Genomic DNA, 8514 nt, shown 5'->3' on the forward strand with positions numbered 1-8514 from the left:
ACGGGGGGACCTAGTGAATGACCCGCAGAGAGCTGGGACCAAAGTAACAAAGCCAACCATCAGTAACACACTACGCCGCCAGGGACTCAAATCCTGGAGTGCCAGACGTGTCCCCCTGCTTAAGCCAGTACATGTCCAGGCCCGTCTGAAGTTTGCTAGAGAGCATTTGGATGAACCAGAAGAAGATTGGGAGAATGTCATATGGTCAGATGAAACCAAAATATAACTTTTTGGTAAAAACTCAACTCGTCGTGTTTGGAGGACAAAGAATGCTGAGTTGCATCCAAAGAACACCATACCTACTGTGAAGCATGGGGGTGGAAACATCATGCATGAATGGGGCCATGTATCGTGAGATTTTGAGTGAAAACCTCCTTCCATCAGCAAGGGCATTGAAGATGAAACGTGGCTGGGTCTTTCAGCATGACAATGATCCCAAATACACCACCCGGGCAACGGAGGAGTGGCTTCGTAAGAAGCATTTCAAGGTCCTGGAGTGGCCTAGCCAGTCTCCAGATCTCAACCCCATAGAAAATCTTTGGAGGGAGTTGAAAGTCCGTGTTGCCCAGCAACAGCCCCAAAACATCACTGCTCTAGAGGAGATCTGCATGGAGGAAAGGGCCAAAATACCAGCAACAGTGTGTGAAAACCTTGTGAAGACTTACAGAAAACGTTTGACCTCTATCATTGCCAACAAAGGGTATATAACAAAGTATTGAGATAAACTTTTGTTATTGACCAAATACTTATTTTCCACCATAATTTGCAAATAAATTCATTAAAAATCCTACAATGTGATTTTCTGGATTTTTTTTCCTCATTTTGTCTGTCATAGTTGAAGTGTACCTATGATGAAAATTACAGGCCTCTCATCTTTTTAAGTGGGAGAACTTGCACAATTGGTGGCTGACTAAATACTTTTTTTGCCCCACTGTAATACCCGTTCTGCCAGTCACATTCTATTAAAGGTCCCCAAAGCACACACATCCCTGGGTCGCTCGTCTTTTCAGTTAGCTGCAGCTAGCGAATGGAATGACAAACTCTCAAACTGGACAGTTTTATCTCCATCTCTTCATTCAAAGACTCAATCATGGAGACTCTTACTGACAGTTGTGGCTGCTTCGCGTGATGTATTGTTGTCTCTACCCTCTTGCCCTTTGTACTGTTGTCTGTGCCCAATAATGTTTGTACAATGGTGTGCTGTTACCATGTTGTGCTGTTACTATGTTGTGCTGCTGCCATGTAGTGTTGCTACCATGTTGTATTGATACCATGCTATTGTTGTTGTCTTATAGGTCTCTCTTTATGTAGTGTTGTGGTGTCTCTCTTGTTGTGATGTGTGTTTTGTCCTATTTAAAAAAAAAAATCTATTATCCCAGCCCCCGTTTCCGCAGGAGGCTTTTTACCTTTTGGTAGGTCGTCATTGTAAATAAGAATTTGTTCTTAACTGACTTTCCTATTTAAATACATGTTAAATACTCAAGAGCACTTCTAGTTTCCAAATTCAGAGTATTAAGTATTACTTATGAAATTTATTAGCAAAAGTTTGAATGCATAGATTTTAGGACTTTGTAATTGTCTAAAGACTTATCTTTTTCCAATCAGTTTATGATGTTAATATTTTGTATCAAGGGTGGCCCCGTTCTACCAAACCTGGCTCTACTAATCAGCTTTTTAGTAGAAACATGTATGTAGAACTGGACCTGAACAAAGGCTTGCACACCCTGTGGGTCCTTAAGAGCAGGTTGAACCAGCCCTGATTAATAAGTACTAGTTCCTAAGTCGGTAGGTTTTGCTGTTGTTTTTTGTCTGCTATTTTTACAGCTGTTTTAAAGTACATTTCTGTGTAAATAGTTATTGATATATTGTGCAACATGGATGTGTAAATAAAACTTAGCTATCTACTATGCAAATAAAGATGTAAGCTGATTTCCCACTCTTAAAAGGCCAAAATAATAGCAGTGACACCCTTGAGGGTGTAAACTCTGTGGATTTGGAAACTACAGGTGCTCCTGAGTAGAATGGACAACCCTGCAACTCAATATAAAGAAAATGGCAATATGTACAGGGCCTTCGGAAAGTATTCAGACCATTTGATTTTTTCCACATTTTGTTACGTTAGACTTATTCTAAAATGTATTTAAAAAATCAGCAATCTTTACACAATACCCCCTAATGTCAAAGCGAAAACAGGTTTAGAAACTTTTGCAAATAAATTTAATATAAAACTGAAATACACTACCGTTCAAAAGTTTGGGGTCACTTAGAAATGTCCTTGTTTTTGAAAGAAAAGCACATTTTTTTGTCCATTTAAAATAACATCAAATTGATCAGATATACAGTGTAGACATTGTTAATGTTGTAAATGACTATTGTAGCTGGAAACGGCTGACTTTTGTTTTTAATGGAATGTCTACATAGGCGTACAGAGGCCCATTATCAGCAACCATCACTCCTGTGTTCCAATGGCATGTTGTTAGTTAATTCAAGTTTATCATTTTAAAAAGGCTAATTGAGCATTAGAAAAATCAAATCAAATTTATTTATATAGCCCTTCGTACATCAGCTGATATCCCAAAGTGCTGTACAGAAACCCAGCCTAAAACCCCAAACAGCAAGCAATGCAGGTGTAGAAGCACGGTGGCTAGGAAAAACTCCCTAGAAAGGCCAAAACCTAGGAAGAAACCTAGGGAGGAACCAGGCTATGTGGGGTGGCCAGTCCTCTTCTGGCTGTGCCGGGTGGAGATTATAACAAAACATGGTCAAGATGTTCAAATGTTCATAAATGACCAGCATGGTCGAATAATAATAAGGCAGAATAGTTGAAACTGGAGCAGCAGCACAGTCAGGTGGACTGGGGACAGCAAGGAGTCATCATGTCAGGTATTCCTGGGGCATAGTCCTAGGGCTCAGGTCCTCCGAGAGAGAGAAAGAAAGAGAGAATTAGAGAGAGCATATGTGGGATGGCCAGTCCTCTTCTGGCTGTGCCGGGTGGAGATTATAACAGAACATGGCCAAGATGTTCAAATGTTCATAAATGACCAGCATGGTCGAATAATAATAAGGCAGAACAGTTGAAACTGGAGCAGCAGCACAGCCAGGTGGACTGGGGACAGCAAGGAGTCATCATGTCAGGTAGTCCTGGGGCATGGTCCTAGGGCTCAGGTCCTCCGAGAGAGAGAAAGAGAGAAGGAGAGAATTAGAGAACGCACACTTAGATTCACACAGGACACCAAATAGGACAGGAGAAGTACTCCAGATATAACAAACTGACCCTAGCCCCCCGACACATAAACTACTGCAGCATAAATACTGGAGGCTGAGACAGGAGGGGTCAGGAGACACTGTGGCCCACAGGGCCAAACAGGAAGGTTATAACCCCACCCACTTTGCCAAAGCACAGCCCCCACACCACTGGAGGGATATCTTCAACCACCAACTTACCATCCTGAGACAAGGCTGAGTATAGCCCACAAAGACCTCCGCCACGGCACAACCCAAGGGGGGGGGCGCCAACCCAGAAAACCCAGAAAACCCTTTGCAATTATGTTAGCACGGCTGAAAACTATTGTTCTTATTAAAGAAGCAATACAACTGGCATTGTTTAGACTAGTTGAGTATCTGGAGCATCAGCATTTGTGGGTTTGATTACAGGCTCAAAATGGCCAGAAACAAAGAATTTTCTTCTGAAACTTGTCAGTCTATTCTTGTTGTGAGAAATGAAGGCTATTCCATGGGCGGAATCGGCAAGAAACTGAAGATCTGGTACAACGCTGTGTACTACTCCCTTCACAGAACAGCGCAAACGGGCACTAACCAGAATAGAAAGAGGAGTGGGAGGCCCTGGTGCACAACTGAGCAAGAGGACAAGTACATTAGAGTGTCTAGTTTGAGAAACAGACGCCTCACAAGTCCTCAACTGGCAGCTTCATTAAATAGTACCCTTCAAAACACCAGTCTCAACGTCAACAGTGAAGAGGTGACTCCGGGATGCTGGTCTTCTAGGCAGAGATCCTCTGTGTCTGTGTTCTTTTACCCATCTTAATCTTTTATTTTTATTTACCAGTCTTGAGATATGGCACCTAAAGACTCTCAGACCATGAGAAACAAGATTCTCTGGTCTGATGAAACCAAGATTGAAGTCTTTGGACTGAATGCCAAGAGTCATGTCTGGAGGAAACCTGGCACCAACTCCACGGTGAAGCATTGTAGTGGCAGCATCATGCTGTGGGGATGTTTTTCAGCGGCAGGGACTGAGAGACTAATCAGGATCAAGGCAAAGTATAGATCCTTAATGAAAATCTGCTCCAGAGCGCTCAGTAACTCAGACTTAGGTGAAGTTTCACCTTCCAACCGGACAACGACCCTAAGTACACAGCCACGACAATGCAGGAGTGGCTTCGGGACAAGTCTCAATGTCCTGAAGTGGCCCAGCCAGAACCCGGACTTGAACCCGATTGAACATCTCTAGAGACCTGAAAATAGCTGTGCAGCAACGCTCCACATCCAACCGGACAGAACTTGAGGATCTGCAGAGAAGAATGGGAGAAACTCCTCAAATGTGTGTGCCAAGCTTGTAGTGTCATACTTGAGGCTGTAATCACTGCCATAGGTGCTTTAAAAAAGTACTGAGTAAATGGTCTGAATACTTATGTAAATATGATTTAAGTTTTTATTTTATTTTTATGAATTTGCAAAACAATGTAAAAAAATGTTTTTGCTTTGTCATTATGGGGTATTCTGTGTAGATTGAGGGGGGGACTATTTGATCAATTTTAGAATAAGACTGTAACCTAACAAAATGTGGAAAAAGTAAAGGAGTCTGAATACTTCCCTAAGGCACTATGTCCAATATGGAAAAACAATTGGATTTAAGCTGATGGGCCACTATAAAATGCCACAATAGAAATGCTCCTGAGTAAAATTGACCCTTTACAGCGACATACCGGACAGATAATTGTGTGAGGTCAAATATGTATTTCCAGTATGAGAAAACCATTGGATTTAAGCTGATTGGCTACTCAATAAGGGATGGATCGAAATGTACAGAATGGGTACTTGGAGGAAAATGGGGGAGGGTAATACTTTTTCAATTCCAGTCAAAGGTAGGGTTTAGCTTTTTTTTAAATCATCTAGTCCAGGAGAGGGTCACGTACAGAGCATTCGGAAAGTATTCAGACCCTTTGACTTTTTCCACATTTTGTTACGTTACAGCCTTATTCTAAAATTGATTAAATAATGTTTTCCCCTCATTAAGTGATATGACATGCTATTCTATAAAATCCTTTCTCTGTAATTAATATTACCTGATTGAGCTAATCATGTAAATGTAATTAACTAGAAAGTCGGGGCACCGCAAAATAATATTTATAGAGCAGTTATCTTCCGAATAAACTCTTAAAGACCTAGTAATATTTAACATCAATAGCAGTCAATATTAATTGTCACCTTATTTCAGTCTCATCTGAAAGTTGTAAATCCTTGGTTATCTTCAAGGGTGTGGTTCGCCATGGCTAACATGGCTAACAAGTTGAATCAGCAATACAAAATTTGGTTTAATTAATTATTTACTAAATACCTAACTAATCACATGGAATTACATATACACAGAATTAATCATCCCTTGATTACAAATTACATCATAAATGAAAACGTCCCTAGCGGGCGGAACAGATATGACAGCTGGTTACACAAAGAAAAGCGGCTGGGTTTGAGTGAAAGAGCGGGAAGACTGAGGAACAAAGGGAGAAGCGATGTCTCTATCGTAAATACAGTATCTTATGCATTCTAAATTACCGCCCATTTGGAAAAGGAAAATGCAATAAATATTTTGTCTGAGCTGCGCTTCGGTAGGTTGGTGGTAGATGGAAGGCCGTGTTTCCTAACAGAGTCCTTTGAAGAATGTCTCTGGTGGTAAATTGGATACGTTGTAGTAACATTGTTGTGTGGTAGACGGAATACTCTGTTTTTTCCTAGCCCACGTTTGCAGCTGCTTTTGCTAACTCAACTGCTAGGAGGCATCACTTCTGTAGTGAATAAGAGTTCAAAGTTCATACCATTCGCAACCAAAGCTCATGCTGAGGTTGGCTTCCTTCTGTAGTTATTATCTGAACCATTCTGACATCGGACCGTTGTCCTCACATCCTTAGAACAGGAGGTTACATTTTCGTCAAGGCTTTATATAGTGGTGCAAGAAGGGTGTGTTTGAAAAGTTTTATAACCCAGGTCTCTTCACAGGGGTGGGCCACTGATTGAGCAGGGCCCTAACCTTATGAAAACCCAAATCTCTCATTTGGAAGCTAAAATTACATTTAATCTTTTCACCAATAATTTTATATTCAAACATTTAAATTGAACAATTCCATGTGAATCCGATAACTACAATGTGCGGACTTTCCACTGTAGAGTTTGTCATCCTATCATTGATGAGAATGTCTCAGATGACAACCGAACTGACATCATATTCATTAAGTACCACCGCATATGTTCAATTGGTCGGATTACCAGAATATAGTATATTTCCACCCACCTGATGTTCCCAGAATCTCTATGTTAACAAAAGGATTTTCAAATGTCACATCAGTAGGGTAGAGATAGGAAAAAGGGGGGAAGAGGTATTTATGACTGTCATAAACCTATCCCCAGGCCAACGTCATGACACCCCATAATGACAAAGCATTTTTTTTAAACAATTTTAGCTAATTTATTTAAAAAAATAAACTCACATTTACATACTGTAAGTACTCAGACCCTTTACTCACTACTTTATTGAAGCACCGTTGGCAGCGATTACATCCTCAAGTCTTCTTGGGTATGACACGAAATGCTTGACACAGTTGTATTTGGGGAGTTTTTCCTATTCGTTTCTGCAGATCCTCTCAAGCTCCATCAGGTTGGATGGGGAGCGTCGCTACACAGCTATTTTCAGTTCTCTCCAGAGATGTTCGATCGGTTTCAAGTCCAGGCTCTGGCTGGGCGACTCAAGGACATTCATAGACTTGTCCCAAAGCCACTCCTGCGTTGTCTTGGCTCTGTGTCCTGTTGGAAAGTGAACCTTTGCCTTCAGTATGAGGTCCTAAGTACTCTGGAGCAGGTGTTCATCAAGGATCTCTCTGTACTTTGGTCTGTTCATCTTTCCCTCGATCCTTCCTGTCGCTGCCACCACCATGCTTCACCGTAGAGATGATGTAAGGTTTCCTCCAGACATGGCATTCAGGCCAAAAAGTTCAATCTTGGTTTCATCAGACCAGAGAATCTTGTTTCTCATGGTCTGAGTCTTTAGGTGCCTTTTAGAAAACTCCAAGGGGGCTGTAGTGCCTTTTACTGAGGAGTGGCTTCCATCTGGCCACTCTACCATAAAGGCCTGATTGGCGGAGTGCTGCAGAGATGGTTTTCCTTCTGGAAGGTTCTCCCATCTCCACAGAGGCACTCTAGAGCTCTGTCAGAGTGACCTTGGTCATCTCCCTGACTAAGGCCCTTCTTCCCCGATTTATCAATTTGGCCTGGCGGCCAGCACCAGGAAGTGTCTTGTTGGTTCCAAACTTCTTCCATTTAAGAATTATGAAGGTCGCTGTGTTCTTGGGGACCTTCAATAGCTGCAGAAATATTTTGGTACCCTTCCCCAGATCTGTGCCTCGACACAATCCTATCTCAGAGCTCTAAGGACAATTCCTTCGACCTCATGGCTTGGTTTTGCTCTGACATGCACTGTCAACTGTGGGACATTATGTTGACAGGATGCACCTTTTCATATCATATCCAATCAATATAATTTCACCACAGGTGGACTCCAATCAAGTTGTAGAAACATCAAGGATGATCATTGGAAACAGGATGCACCTGAGCTCAAATTCGCGTCTCAGAGCAAAGGGTCTGAATACTTAGGTAAAAATATATATTTTTAATAAATTAGCAAAAAATTCTAAAATCCTTTTTTAAATTTGTCATTATGGGGTATTGTTTAGATAGAGGAAGAAAATGAATTTAATTCATTTTGAAATAAGCCTGAAAGTATCAAAGTGGAAAAAGTCAAGGGGTCTGAATACTTTCCGAATGCACAGTCATTTGGAAATTATGAAATTTCAATACTTCAGTGTTTTAGAATTAGTTGCTTATTAGGCTATATATCGATGTGTGCCTGATGCTGCCCTTCATCTCTGATTCTCTGCTGGGAACACAATATCAAGTGCGTCCATAGCCACGGGAAGATGTTTCGGGTGGGGGTGCTGCACATTTTTTTGCCCATGCTATAGCCGGCTATATCTGTCCACTAATACAGGACAGGTAAAGGCCCAGTGGGCTACTTTTGTGAGAAAAAAAGTGTATATATACACACAGTACAAGTCAAAAGTTTGGACACACCTACTCTTTCAAGGGTTTTTCTTTATTTGTACTATTTTCAACATTGTAGAATAATGGTGAAGACAAACTATTAAATAACACATGGAATCATGCAGTAACCAAAAAAGTTTAAAACAAATTAAAATATATTTTATATTTGAGATTCTTCAAAGT

Source organism: Oncorhynchus mykiss, chromosome 3, assembly GCF_013265735.2.
Source record: "Oncorhynchus mykiss isolate Arlee chromosome 3, USDA_OmykA_1.1, whole genome shotgun sequence".
NCBI lineage: Eukaryota > Metazoa > Chordata > Actinopteri > Salmoniformes > Salmonidae > Oncorhynchus > Oncorhynchus mykiss.